At 63.2% G+C, this 13,843-nt stretch overlaps 1 long non-coding RNA gene across 1 annotated transcript in view; it reads left to right on the top strand.

The window, feature by feature from the left end:
• The window catches only part of LOC128781577 (uncharacterized), a 128,073-nt gene extending 114,959 nt beyond the window's left edge, over nucleotides 1–13,114 (top strand). Inside the window, exon 3 of the long non-coding RNA XR_008427593.2 lies at nucleotides 13,025–13,114. This is a non-coding gene — a long non-coding RNA (uncharacterized lncRNA). The remainder of the gene's footprint in view (nucleotides 1–13,024) is intronic.
• Nucleotides 13,115–13,843: the final 729 nt, after the last annotated feature.

The raw sequence follows: 13,843 nt of genomic DNA, 5'->3' as shown, positions 1-13,843 counted from the left end.
ACCCCTCCTCAGTTCAGCCTGTTGGCTCCGGTGCTGGGGGTTGTCCCTGGCCCCCCTCCCCAGTGCCCTGGGCCCCTTCCTTGTTCCCTCCCATCTTCCTCCCTGGCAGCGTATCGATTTATCACTGCACCTCCCTGACAGCTGCGCTCAGCCTGACCCCTGCTTTGCTCAGAAGCACACACACAAAAAAGAGCTTCGAACGGCTCCTTCCCTCCTCAGGCTCCACTTCCAGGGCTGAGCAGCTGCACTGGTTTCCAGGGTGGAAACGGAACCCAAACCCAGAGGCTGCAGGCGAGGGTGAGGGCGTGGCGGGCGCCCGGTGGTGAAAGGTGGCAGGGACAGGCCCCTGCGCGGGGCAGGGCCAGAGGAGATGTGCCCAGGAGCCCTGAGCCTGCTCCTGGAGCTGCCCGGGAGGAGGCCCGTCCCATCCGCCTACACTGCGGAGACAGGACTGAAAACACAGCAGTCCAAGATGGTGGGGGACCGTCAGCCACAGGGTAGGCGTCGCTGCCGGGGGAGAGCTGTCCAGGCTGAGGACGACCCCCCTTGCCCCCACCGGCATTGGGAAAACCGTCCAAGTGAAATTGGATTCTGTGAACTTCCAGCAGCGCCTGTGCTGAGCCTGGGCTGACACGGGTGTGGTCCCCGGTGTGTGGACTGGGGGACCCTGGGAACGGCGGGGCAAGCGAAAGCCCAGATGTGGTTCAGAACAAACGTGACCCTGTGTCTGGCTTCCAGGAGCATCCTGTCTCTTTGGAGACCAGGGATCTTCAACCTGTGGAAACACCCCCGCGTGCTGAGCTGGCGCTGGGCGGCCCCTCAGCTGCAGGCGGCAGCTCCTCCCGGGCCCGGGGAGGGGACCAGAGACTTTCACACTGGGCCCATGGGGCCAGCCGGGGGGTCCTTGAACCCACACTGAGAACTCTGGCTCCGACTCAGCGGGGAAGCCCTCCAGAGAGGCCCTGGTGGGGACGCTGCTGATGCTGGGGATGAGGGGCACTGTGGGGCCAGGGCCCAGCCGTGAGGAGGACAGCGGACCTGAAGACAAAGGCCACCATGCAAGGGGGAGACTGAGGCCGAGCACAGGAGGAGACGGATGTGCCGGCGAGACTCCAAGGCCACGAGGCTCGGGGCGGGGTGTTGTGGACGCACACGGAGACCTGGCTCCTGCCTTGTGAATGTGTCGGGTGGCGTTGTCAGGGATGGGGGACGGGCAGGAGGCCCGGGTCATAGTTGGAAACGGGGGCCTAGGGCCAGAGGCTGCAGAGGTTAAATCAGAAAAATGTGTATGTAAGTATATAGGTTAGTTAACGAGGCAAAACATACATTCATGAAAACAGACCCTAAGCCCTACCTGGTGAGGCTCCGTGGGCTGGGCGCTGACCCACCAAGCGAAGGTCACCAGTTCGAGTCCTGGTCGGGGCACAGGCCCAGGTTGTGGGTTTGGTCCCCAGTTGGGGTGCATAGGAGAGGCAACCAGTCGATGTTTCTCTGCCTCTCCTTCTCCCTCCCTTCCCCTCTCTCTAAAATAAATAAAATCTTTAATTAAAAAAGAAAGAACCCGAACACTAGGTTGAAATAATGCAGAAGCCCCAGAGACTCAGTCAGGGCAGGAGGCAGCCGGCAGGGGCCGTCCCCGTGGCCAGGGCTCTGAGGTGGTGAGCTCCGAGGGGGCCGCGGTGGCGAGGGCAGCAGCCTCTTCTGGCCTAGAAGGACCCCACAGGTACAAACCTGCGCTGTGACTCCAGGACCACCCCCCAGGGCTGGGTTTCCCGTCCGGGGACCGGAACTGGGTGAGTGTGAGGGGACTGGGGACATGGAAAGTCCTTCCTTCCACCCCAAGAATTCTGCCCTGGAGCCCTGGAAGGTGGCCTCAGGGCAACTCCAGAACCATCCTGGGGCAAGGGGTCCCCTGCCTGGCTCCTCCATTGGGGGTGCAAGGGAAAGGGAAGGCTTGGTCCGTCCCCAGGCGGTGCTGACCTCAGGTGGGGGAGCAGCAAGCCCCCCACACACGTGTGTGCCCCCGCAGGCACACCACACAGTTTCTGGGGTTCATCCGATGGTCCATTGTTCAGGGCAACTTCCCTCCTTAGCTGCAGACAGAGAGGACACAGTGTGGCGGGGGTGGGGGTCTTCTGGTTCTGACTCTGGGGATGGGCGGTGTGGGCAGAGACCCTGAGGAAGCCCCAGGGCTGCTCCCTCTCTGGGCCAGCACAGGGTGGGGGCTGAGGGTCTGAGAGGGAGCGGACTGTGGGGCAGAGCCCCGGTCACCACAGCTGCTGCTGGAATCAGGTGAAGAGGAACGGGTGGGACGCCAACAACAGGGCCCCCGGGAAGAGCGAGGGGGCGGGCCACCCAGGACAGGTCCTTGGACTCTCTGCATTTCCAGAAGGTGCACCCCCTTCGGGGGGGGGGGGTGGCCATTGGGCAGGGTGGCCCGGGCTTCCCCGGGCTTTGGGAATGAGAGGCAGGGACCAGAGAACCTTACTCTCTGGAGCGCCCGGGGGACCTGTGAGCCTCCTTGCCAGGGGAGAGGGTGCGGGTTTGGAGCAGCTGCCGGGCCGAGCAGGGCGTTGTGGTGAAGGTGTCCTCACGGGGACCCCAGTCCGTGGTGAGACCACACGACAGGGCCGGCAGTAATCTTTACGGCACGAGAAGAGGCCCGCAGGGCGAGGCGTAGCGCCGGGCCTCCCACGAGGCTGACCAACGCCAGCGGGGGCTCAGTGCGGGTAGAGGTCGGGTTTGGGGAAACGGCCCTTCACAGGAGCCCCTGGGATTGTTGTAGGGGCTACACTCTGTCAATACTGATGAAGATAATAATAACAGTAACGAAGCAGCAGGGGATGGGTTTCCACAGCGAGCGGAGCTGGGCTGGAAATAACAGGGATCCGTAAATTCTCACTTGCTCCATGGGGAGGTCTGAGCTGGCGGGAAGGGGACTGGGAGAGGTCCCCTACAGGGTCCCCTGTGGCTCTGACTTCTCCCTGCTCCTCTGCAGCCATGGCTGGTGCCCAGGGCGCCTGCTGGCTCAGCTCTCCGCCCGACCTGCCCTTCCCCATCCCATGTGTGGCGGCCGCCAGGGCCAGAGCCCAGGCCCTTTGGTGCGTAAGCTCCCTCCCCATGCCTCGTCCCTGTGTCCGGGCTGTCACACCTACCCCATGCTATTCCGTCCACGCGGAGAATTTAAGGTCACAAGTCCGAGGTGTTTTCACGGTAAAGCCAAATGTCTCAGGCTTGAGGCAGATGAGACGCACCCCCTCACACAGCGCAGAGGCCGGGAGCCGGCTCAGGTTTCAAAGCCGTGGGACAGGAGGGTCGTGTCAAGACCTGCACTCAGCCAGCAGCCGGTGGGCTCAGGCAGCCTGAGACCCCGAGGCTGTCCTGGCAGCTCACCGTCCAGAGCTGGGCTTTCCCAAACACTGGCTGATTAAGCTTCCATGAATTAATTAACCTGGAAAATTAAGTTCCTCACACTGGCAGGAACCACGGCAAGCAGACCCCCCACTGGGCACGCAGTTCCAGATGGAGAGGCGGCCCCCACACTTGCTGTGGGGGGCAGTGTGGCCCAACCAGCAGAGAGAAGCCAGTTCCCCAGGGCAGGTTTACAAAACAGGGGTGCTCCCCCTGCTCCCCAATCTGGCCTCACGCCCTGGCAAGCCCCCACCCCGTCCCCTCTACAAACGTCCGGGAGAGCGGGAGGGCGAGCCTGCGCCTGCTCACATTTGCATGGAGCCTGTCGCCCTCCTTCCTCACCTGGCTGCCTTCCTTCTGAGCCCTTAGGTCCCAGCTCAGCCCAGGTGCCACCGCCCAGAGCAAGGCAGGGTCCTGTCCTCCCAGTGAATGTGGGGCTTTGGGGGAGTGACTGGGAGGGAGCGGGCGGGGCGAGAACCAGAGGTTTCCCAGGTGAAAAAGTCACAGGTGAGCTCCCAGAGTGAGTCAGGTAGGACTGGAGTTTTTAAAGAGAAGATAAAATAAATAAAAGCAATACAAAACCAGTTCACTGAATGTTTGCTGTTCTCGGCAGCACCTCAGTGAAGACCCAACTCCAGGACCCTTGTCAGCGGGTCCAGGCTGCGGAGCTGGGCATCGCCGCGTGGGCCCCTGGTCCCCGTCTTGGAGAGGGGCAGGTCCCCGGGAGGTAGATTCTCAAGGGCGGCCATGGTCCCAGCAGCCCCTGGGAGGGCAGGTGGTGAGGCCGGACAGGCCCTGTGCACAGAGCCGGGGGTGAGAGAGGGCCCAGCTCGGCCTGGTTAGCTGTGTGACCTCGAGTAAGCACCCTGACCTCGCCAGGCCTCTGTTTTCTCATCTTCAAAGCAAAGGAAACCAGTTTTATCTGCTGCGGGGGCTGTGGCCTGATTAGGTAGGTGCTGGGGCCAGGGGGTCAGAACTGGGTGCTCCTTCTTCACCCCAGGGCCACGTCAGGGGCGGGAGCCCACTGCACAAGTGTCCTGAGTCCCTGCCAGGTCCCTGCAGGGAGAGGGCCGACCGCCTCTGGCAGAGGGACAGGCTCCCTCTGCGTGGCCGTCTGGGCCTGGGGGCAGCAGCCAGAGACGGTCAGAAGGACCTGGGCTGGAAACCTGACCCTGCCACGTGCGTGGGTGGGCCTCGGTCTCTCACCTGTGGAACAGGAACAAGACCCCCAGGAGTGGCGTGCAGGTGGCTTCCTGCGCGGGGCCTGACCCAGGCCCACCTGCCCTCCAGGGTCGCTGCTTCCCCTCCCCTGTGCTCACAAGTGCCACGCTGCACAGCCTCCCGGGAACACTGGACATGTTCGCCGCATCCTCTGCAGGACTCCGGTTGTCAGCAGTCTCAGCTGGATCCGGGCCGTGGCCGAGAAGGGAAGGATGTACCAGCACAATCTACCTGCTCAGCACCTGTGGCGGAAGGCGCGCCGTGGCGGGCGGGGAGCACTAGGGGGTAGCGATGGGGACCCTGCTCGGCCAGGCAGAGGGCCCGTGCCCTTGCCCCCAACATCTGTGACAGCCCTGCCCTGGGCAGGGGGAGAACCACCCCCAGAAAACTGTCACTGACACCCCCTCCTGCCGGTGTTGACTGGGGCTTTGGGCAGGAGGACGGGCTGCCTGATGAGAGTGTCTCTGAAGAGGGCAGTGAGTTATAGTAATGGACCCTCTTCTAGCTGTCTCTGCCGCTCATAAATCTGTCCCGCTCTGAAAGTGCAGATGGTCCATAACCGTCCATCACGCGGAGCCTGGCGCTGGACAGCTCCCGGGCGGGCTTTCCCTCAGAGGCTCCTTTTTCTGCAAGCTACGGGGATCTGGCTGTGCCGGTGGCCGCCCCACGGCGGAGCGTGCGCAGTCCGGCCGCCGGGTGATTTAGGAGGGGACGCACGATAAATATCCGCGAGGTTGGCGCTCAGAGCAGGGGGGCGCCGAGGGGGGAGCGCGGAGCTGTGATTACACTCCTGTCATCTTTTCGTTTTTATTTCCGAGGGACAGCAGGTGGTGACATCCTGGGGAGGGAGGGAGGGTCTCTGTGACCTTTCTAAGGCGCCGCCTCCACCCCAAGGACAAGTGGTGGGTTTAGGTCAAGGGGCCACATGGGTGGGGCTGCCCGTGGCAGGGCAGTGACATCCCGGGGTGACGAGAGTCCCCGGTCTCACTGGGCTCCTTGGGTGTGTCCCTCTGAGGTTAACGCTGTGTGCTTTGATGAGAGGGACCACAATGTCCCCCAAATTCCTGCCACGCTCAGGCCCTGGAAGGCCCAGACGCACAGGCTGCCAGACCCACCTGTGGAATTCCCGTCACTGCCTTCCCAGGAGAGGCTCAGGTGACAGCAGCTCCCCTGCGGCCCCTCCTGTTGAAGTCCCGCCTGTCAGGAATGGCAGGGGTGCTCCCTCCCTGTTGGGGGTTGGCCCAGGTCTCCGCAGCATTGCCAAGGGCCGTGCACCTGCCGGGTGAGCTGACCGCACTCCGCCTCCCACAGGTGGGAACCCTCACCAGCACGCCTGTCTTTCTTCTCGCCCTGCTCACTGGTCTAAATAAAGCTCCAGACAGACAGACAGAGGGCCATCCCAGGGGCCGGGACCCCCGCCTGGGCCCGTGGGCTGCACCGAAAATGCTCGCACACCCCTCGCCCGTCTGCTCTCCCTGCCCAGAGGAGCGGAAGCGAAGGCCAGGCCGCACGGCTGATGAATGGGCATCTGCCTCCTGCAGGTGGGGCTCGCCTGCCAGGTGGTGCCTTGTGGCTGGCTGCGGCAGAAGGCTGCCTCCCTCGCCTCGGCCTCCCACCCCTCCGCAGGAATGGCTCCTCTGACTCCAGATGGGGAGGCTTTCTGAGCAGCAGAGCTGGGGCCGGGGCGGGGGGGGGGGGGACATCACAGGTCAGACACCAGCCAGCTTGTCCGCTGCCCCTCGGAGGAGGGAGGTGAGCCGCATGCCCCTCCCCAAAGAAGGGGGAGCAGTCTGGGAGGGCCTGTTGCCAGCTGCACCTCCTCACTAACCCTTGAAAATGGAGTTCACCTCAGAGGCTTCCCGGGGCCCCCGGGGGCCCCCAGAGTGGAGCATGCGTGTCCTGCAAGTTAAAGCAGCATCCCTCCATCATCTGCCAGACGTCAGCCAGCTCCAGGGCCGCCACCGGCCCATGGCGAGCACTCTGGAAGCAGAGGATGCGCTTCCGAGCCGCCCGTCCTGGGTGCGACAGCCAGCAAGCCCCTCAGCCAGCTCCTTCGGAGCCTCCTCTCCTCCCAGACCTCCCCCCTGCAGGGAGGCCCCGAGGGTAGTGGGAATGGCCCGCCACTCGCCAGTCCTTGGAAGCTCTTGGAAACAGACACCTGACGACAGGCAAATAGCCTGGAAGTGCGACACCCTGAGATTCCATCTCATCCTGCCGCAAACTGTCTGCCCAAGCAATCGGTCTCCCTTCACTGCCCGCGTCTGTAATGAGCCTGCTCTGGGCTCACGTAGGTGCACCGCCGGCCGCGGGCAGGGCACGCCTCTCTCGCCAGCTCTCAGCCAGCGGTCAGTGCTGGCGGGGGCACAGGAAAACCACGCAGGGCCCCCGCCTCTTCTGCAGTCCTGGCAGCGCCGGGCACAGGAGGACAGAGAGGCGGCAGCGCCCCCCAGCAGGGAGGTCGGGGAGGAGTCCAGGTGGGCGCGCAGGCGCGGCTGGGGCCTCCAGTGTCTGTTGGCAGCTGCTGTTTCAGGCCTTCTCTGGCTGGGAGGCGTGCTGCTGCACCGCCGCCCCGCGTGGCGGCTCCCGGGCGCCGTGAGATGAAGGTCTGCAGAGAACGCGGCCGAGCCCCCTCTGGGCTGCGGCGCTGACTGTGCAGATGCTGAGAGGCACGCGGCCCCGGAGATGGACTCTGCACACCCTGGGGCCTCATCGAGATCTTGATACTACAGGACGCGAGGGCGCATCTGCGGGGACGTGCCTGTGCTAGGTGACTGTCACACACGGTATTTCCAATCCCAGTGACAATGGGACCAGGCGGGGGGCAGCAAGCTTCAGAGAGCCCCACAGCCAGGGAAGGCAGTGCAGGAAGTGGCAGCAGGGCCCGCCTGGTCCCCAGTAGTTTAGGGGGGTCCATGCTGTCCTTCCTTGTGGCTTCCTCCATCCCTCGGCCGCTGGGCAAGCCGTTGACAGCCGAGCCACCATCAGGCCCAGGACACTGCTGTTTCACCCTCGGCGGGAATTAGCCGCATCCTCACAAGGGCCCTGCTGGCAGCCCAGACAGGGGCTCTGTCTACTCAGAAACTCAGCCGACAGCCGGCGAGGGGAGGATGCATGACGAGCTGGGGGCTCCCTGGCCCCCGCCCCGTCCTTGAGACTCCTGTTTGTAAAGCAGGGGAGGGGCTTTTCTCCAAGTGACAGAATGGTGAGCATCACTTCCATTCCTCCGAGTCATCACGAATCCCCCCGGATTAGACGTGGAAGGTGGTGTGTGGCGTGGCAAGCCTCTGGCGGACACAAAGGGCGAGATCCGTCAGCCAGACCCAATCCTCCCCGCCGCCCCACACCAAGAGGCCGGCCCGGGGGCATGGTGAGGCGCGCCGGCCCGGACTCACCTAGGCCTCATCAGAAACGGCAACTCTCTTTATTTTTATTTTTAAAGATTGTGACTCTAACCACGTAGCAAACATGTAATCCACCCACTGGTTACCTGGGAAGCAATTAGGTGATAAGGAGAGGTCCAGGGTTCGGGGCACCTCGCCAGTCTGCAGTCTCAGGTTAGCCGCCTCAGCCCACGAAGGCACAAGTGTGGTGCCCCGCTGGGTGTGCAGGGAGAAAAACCCTCTCTTCTAGGATGCCCTGCCACACGCCCCAGTGTGTTTTGCACACTGGCTTGGGACTTGACCACCAGGAGAATACCCCGTGGGGGGCCCAGCACCACCCCTCCAAGTGGGAGCCAGCTGTGCTCACCCCCACGCTGGCTGGGGGGCCCCACCGCCTGCGCCCTCATGCCCCTTCAGCTGCCTCTCTTTCCAAGGCTGCCGTGGGCCCGAGCCAAGGCCTCCAGGCTTGTCCGCTGACTTGAGTGCAGAGTCGATAGCAACTTCCTTGTGGCCACTTTGTTTGGAAATAAACATCTGAAATCGGATGCACTGGGTCTGGTCTGGGGGAAAGAGTGCAGACGTCCGAATGCGAGCGGCCCAGGTCTGCAGTTTCAGCCAGGCTGCGTGCTGACTGGGCAGCCTCGGACAAGGGACAGTCCCGAGCCCCGGGCCTGGTCTGTGTGACGCAGCGGCAGTAGGGGTGGTGGGAGTGGGTCCGAGGAGAAGGCAGAGGGAAGGGCGGGGCACCCAGCCGGTAGCTGTGAAGAGTCAGCTCCTTCCTTTCCTGTGAAGGATGTGCGTGCCTGTGCGTGTCCACGTGTGCAGGTGTGCCCTTGTGTGAGCGTGTGCGTGCGTGTACAGCCTGTGTGTGTGTGTGTGTGTGTGTGTGAATGTGCACGTGGGTGTTTACGTTGGGCAGAAAGACAGCTAGGAGCCAGGCTTGCCACGTAAAATACAGGGCGCCTGACCCACTGCTAGTGCCAGACGAACAGTGAGTGAGTGTCGGTGTAAGCACATCCCAAACACCACACGGCCTGCGCACGTGAGCTCTCCCGCGCTGTTGGAAAGGTGAGCTTCGCCTGGCGTCTGCTCCTTTCATTTGCTAAGTCTGGCAAGCCCAGCTGGAACAAGGTTTGTCATGTCTGTTGTCAGGTATTTGAAGGAAGCAGGTGTGCAGGGCCCCGGGCCGGGGTGGCCTGGGGGGTGCGGGCGGTGGGAGGAAGGGCCCCTGTCTGCTCAGCCCACCTCGCCAAGCGCGGAGTCCTGAGTCTCCGCTTGGCCTGGTGACCTTTTTCCCTCTTCTTGCTTTCGGGGGCCCTCCGATTGCATGGGCAGTCTTGGCTGGAAACCAAGACGCAGCCCCAGCCTCGGCGCCTTGGTGTTGCCCCGAGTCCACACGGGTGCACAGGGCTCCACCTCCTCCCCGACTGGTGCTGGCCGTGTTCTCCGAGCCTCTTCCATTCCACGGGTGGCAGCGGATCGCCCCAAAACAGGACGCAGCAGAGCTCAGAGCAGCTGCCAGGCAGCGGGGAACCCACCACATGGCCACCGCCTCCTTTTCAGCTCTAGCACCCCCACAGCGCTGTCCTAGCCCCCCAACCTCCGCTAGTGCTAAATCACCCCGCCCCCTCGTTTGTGGAGCTCCCCAGCCCTCTTCGATTTTGACTTGGAAAATTCCAGCCTGGTTCCCCCAGGCTGCTCGGCGGGTGCGGCAGCCGTGGCGGGTTCCGGTGCCGGCAGCCGGCACATTTTAGCAAAGAAACTAACGGGAGTGAGAAGCTTCCTCCCCTGCGGACCCTCCCGGCCCTGCCAGCAGACCCACCCCTTGCAGCGTGAATTGTTTTCAATCCAATCTCATTTTTATTGAAGTTTCCTCCAGGGTTAGCTCAGGAGACTTCTCCAGCCCCTTCCGCGTGGCCTTATTTACCAGAATCCCCTTGGCGTGGCATTTAAGCATCTCCATTAACATTTCGTGCATCTTGCTCGTGGCGCACACGGGCCCCCTGGGACCTCCAGGGTGGCGGGCACGGTGGCAGCCCGCAGAAATGCCGGGCTGCTTTTAATTGGTTTGAAACTGTCGCCGTCGACCACAGAGGGGTCCCTTTCCTTGAGCAATGACCTGGAATTTGATCACGCCGCTTTTATTAGCTTGTGCCGCCGAAAGTGTAACTGCGTGGTCTGAGCCAGAGCCCGGCACGCACCCACCCACCGCATCGCCCCCTAAGGCTCCCCGGGTGCCCAGGCCGGGCCTGGCAGGACCAGGCCCCTCTGAAGCCCGCAGTCCAAAAGAGGGTGTAGATGAAAGTGAGGGGAACAGCGGCCTCTCTTCGGAGGCTGAGGAATTTGCGCTTGGCCACAGGGCAGCTCCTGGGGGCTAGAGAGTGGGCAGGGGAGCCCCTGGGGCTGGGGGGTACCTGGGCTCAAGCACCCCCCTCCCTGGGGAGGTGCTGCTGCTGCCATGGGGCCCCCAGTGGCCGCCAGGGAAGCAAAGGCTCTGGGCAAGCGATGCCACAGCAGACCCCAGGCGCGGCCAAGGCTGCGCTTCCCTGGGAAGAGAAGAGAGGAGCCCACCCACCCTCCACCCGCCCAGAGGCGGTGCCCTTGCACCTGTCAGGCCCTTATCTATGGGTGCCTCCACTGCCCCTCCCAAACCCAGACACCGCTGGGGGTCTGCCGGGGGTCCGAGGTGAAGACCCAGGTGGGGAACGAGTCAGCAAATGAGTGACCCGTGGAACAGGGCCCTGGGCCCGCTGACGCTGCCCGGGGACTCGCGGGAGGCACACAGGGCGCGTCCCCTCTCCGACACCTTGCTGAAAGCCCCTGGCAGGAGGGCCAGCATCCCTGGCCCCACCTGCTGCTTCCCCGCTGATGACCCTGCCGGACTGGGGCTGCTGAGGGTTTCCCAGGGCTGTGCTAGTGCTCACATCGCAGATGGGGAAACTGAGTCACCTCCACTAGCTGACCCCCCAAGAGTGAGGATAGTGTGGTGGGCACGAGCCAGGCCCTGGAGCCAGGGAGCTGGGCTCAGGTCTGAGCTCTGCCAACAGGCAGGGTGTTCGCCTCGGGGCAGGATTTCAGGTGTTCCGTGCCTCAGCTTCCCTCCGGCATCACTGAGGGAGGTAACAAGTCACAGGAAGAAGGTTCTCAGAGGCTTTATTACCCTGAGCTCCTGACCTTCCGCTCCCACCCCCATCCTCGCGTGGGCTCCGGGGATGGGGGGCCCTGGGGCAGCCCCTGCCCAGGTTGTTAAGCCATAGACACTTCCATGCACCGGTCCCACAGACCCCTGAGGTCTCCCTGGGTTCAGAGGGGCCGAGGGTTTCGTGGCCCAAACCTCGTGTGCTGCCTGGCACAGGGGTGGGGGCCTGTCCCCATCCTGGGAGGGGGCCTGTCCCCATCCTGGGAAGGGTCCTGTCTCCTGAGAGCCCCGTGACACCTGCACCTGCGCTCCTGGTGGCCCTGGACATGACCTCCTGCCCTCCAAGCCCCCTCCGAGGCTCTGAGGCTGAGGTCCCTCCAGTCCCTTTGTGTCTTCTCTCAGCCGGGACTTAGGACATGCTCGCTGTCCCTCGTTCTCTGTGTGGCTGAGAGTCTCCATTCCCCCCACCTTCAAAAAGTCCACTCTTCTCCTGGGCTCTCCTCCTTTCCTCCCCCCACCCCCACCCTCTTCACTGCCCTTAGGACTCTCCCTGGTGTGCTCACCCCCAGGCCACCGTGGCTGCCGGGCGCTGGGCACGGCCCGCCTCGCTGCACGCACATGCCCTGGAGCCGACTCTGGAAGCAATTCGCTGCCGCACAGCAGCCTGCTCCCTGGGCCTTGTGCTCTGCAGTTACTGACACATCATCAGAATGGAGAAGCGCGGGCGGGCGGACGGGGAGCGGTGGGGGACGACTGTCCTGCTCTGTCAGGGAGCGGGGATCTCCCAGCAAGAATCGAGTTTTGAGGCCTGAGGTTTGGAAGTCCGGCTGGGACCAGGGTGTCTCTGCACAGAGGCTCGGGGGCAGGGGGTGGGGTAGGGCATGCTCCTGGCTTGTGACCAGACACCCCCTGTTCCCAAGCAGATGGCCGGCCCCTCGCTGCCTCCTTCCCCATCTCTTTGATGTCACCGTGGGGGCCAAGCTGCTCCCCCAGAGCAGGAACTTTGTGCTGGGCAGAGCCCTGCGGGAGGGAGCAGGGGACAATGGCAGTTATGGTTCTGCACATGGACTGCGGGCTGGGGGACCCTGAATCAGCAGGGTTCTCAGGGCCACTGGACCCATAGGGTCTGTCTGTCACCTACAGACACGCAGCTGTGTGTCTTGCGTAGGCGGGAAGGCGGGTGTATAGATTCGGTAGGTGGAGGTGCAGACAGGCGGACAGGTAAGACAGATTAGGTAGTTGGTAGATAAATAGATTAGATAGGTGGATAGGTAGGCAGACCAGGTAGGTAGGTAGGTAGATGGATAGAAGAGGTGTGTTTTAAGGAATTGGCTCTGACTGCTGGTGAGGGGAGGCCCCCAGGTTTTGATGGGAGAGGTGAAGCCTCTAGATAAGCTGCAAGGAGCACGAGCCGCAGGTCGGTAAGCTGTGGCCGGCCCCTCACCCCTGGAACCCAGCAGGGTGCTAGGCACCCCAGACTGGTCATGGGGTGAGGCTGAGCTTGAGCCCCAACAGGGCTCCACTGACTCGAGAGAAGAGTGTGGGCCGTGCTGGGAACCAGCGACATGCGCCTCCCTCCGCCGGTCCCATCGGTGCCCCTGGCGCCCCAGGGCCCGTGGGCGCCCTCCCCTGGTGTCCCCGCGCCCGTCCTGATAGTGTGAGTCCCAGCACAGATAGTGGGTGGCGGAGCTGGGGCGTCTGTTCCCGCGAGTGGTGAGCCTAATGCCTTCCCCTGTGCAGCGTTCAAAGGCGCCGTTCCCATGGCACTCTGTCCTGTGATATTTTTAATCCCGCGCGCGGGAGAGCGGGCGTCTGAGGCCCTCCAGACAGCCGGGGACTGAAGCGGTTTTGTTCTTGTGTCTTCTCTTCGCAGCGCGGTGTTAAGTCAGAGCCGCCGGGGGAAGGCTCTGCCTGCATTTCCCTCGAGCTGGTCTGCAGGCCCCTCGGCCGGGACCGTCCTGGGAGCCGCTCCTTGAACAGGTGAGTACCTTTCGAGATCGGGGCTTCTCAGAGGCCGGGCAGGGGCAGGAATGTGGCCTGGAGGCGTGTGGGGGGCCCTGCTGGGAAAGAGGGGGTCCACCCCTGGCCCCACCCCTTGGTTCCTGGACCCCCTGTGCCTTTCCCTTGGCCTTCCCCAACCCCTTCCCTAAAATGCAAATCAGCAAGTGTGTGATAGATAATTAATAGACTGATCGGCCAGCAAGGGAGGTGAGTAGATAAATAATTTTAATTATCCTTGGTTGCCCATAAATTCCCTCGCTGCCTTTTTATTAAACTCTCTGTTTACAGGAGTCATTTACACTACGTGTCATTTTTGCAAATCCCTCCCCCGGTTCCTTGGCATCTCCCACCAGGTCTGACCCAGGCTGGTAACTCCACGTGACCACCAGGCCCTTCCCGGCAGGGCGCGGCTGGGGCACGGAGGCAAGGATCTCTGCCCCGGCGTCAGGGCCGGCGGCAACGGGGCAGAGCGTGCTCAGCTCCCCGAGGCCCGCCTCCTGCCCTGGCCGCCTGCAGCCTCTATTTAGGTGGACGTAGAAAACCTCATTATGCTTGGCACCTGTGCTGTGGGTGTGAGCTCACCGCCCTCCCCAGGGACGACCTGGCCTATTCCTAGCCTTGGCTGAGGTTCCCTCCTTGCTCCCAACGAGAGCCAAGAGAGAAAGTGGGTTAATAAATATCAAAGAAAAGT

Source organism: Desmodus rotundus, chromosome 9 (genome assembly GCF_022682495.2).
Source record: "Desmodus rotundus isolate HL8 chromosome 9, HLdesRot8A.1, whole genome shotgun sequence".
In the NCBI taxonomy this organism is placed as follows: domain Eukaryota; kingdom Metazoa; phylum Chordata; class Mammalia; order Chiroptera; family Phyllostomidae; genus Desmodus; species Desmodus rotundus.
This window is presented reverse-complemented; position numbering and strand designations above follow the sequence as displayed.